Source organism: Frankliniella occidentalis, unplaced genomic scaffold, assembly GCF_000697945.3.
Source record: "Frankliniella occidentalis isolate FOCC.00 unplaced genomic scaffold, Focc_3.1 Scaffold407, whole genome shotgun sequence".
Classification (NCBI taxonomy): Eukaryota; Metazoa; Arthropoda; class Insecta; order Thysanoptera; family Thripidae; genus Frankliniella; species Frankliniella occidentalis.
The window spans coordinates 47,673-48,456 of NW_026267529.1; positions in this window are offsets into that span (position 1 = coordinate 47,673).

A 784-nucleotide genomic window follows, 5' to 3' on the forward strand; every position below is an offset into this window, starting at 1 on the left:
GGCCGGGCGCGTCTCCCGCTTAGCCCTCTGTGCGGAAAGGAAAAGGTTTTATCGGGAATAATAACAACTTGTCGCGTTCGTTTGGCCGCAATTAGGACAGCGTGTGCTCCGGACGCCCTGAAAACTGACAAGTCCAGCTGGGAAATCATTAGTCCGTGAAACTACCAAGAAACCAAAGACCAAGAAAACTTGTGAGCGAAAACTGGAAAAAATAATTGTGCGGGAAAAACCGGGAACAGAAAGCAACACGGGCGAACAGAAAAAAATTGTAGTGGCCAGGAAAAATGAGACGAATGAACAGCTCTAAAGAAACGAGGGTTAGGGAAAGTGAGAAACTGCGGAAAAACATGCAAGCTGAAGGGAAACCAGGAAGTCCACTTCGAGTGTACACCCGGCAAGCCGCAGTTGCAGACACTTCGCTTCGCGCTACGAACACTCGCGCCCCCCCTTCGTTTTTCCCCCTGAGGATGTCATTGGACTGCGTTGTCAACAAGCGTTTAACTAGATTGTCTCGTCCCGACGTGACCTCCTTTGCATTCTTAGCCGGACAAACAGACGTAAAAATGCGACAATGTGTGATAATTGTGGTGGACTCGGCCGGCTCCACCCAGCGGGATTTGTAGCAACCACGCACAACCATAGGAATTGTCGTGCAAAATCCCACGGTCGGGCCGAATAACAAAAACAACTTGTTCTAGGTACTGAATGTTTTGTACTACAAAAAAAAACAAAACAACAACACTTAGTTAGGACAACAATCTGCTCGTTGGGAGAGCATAACAAC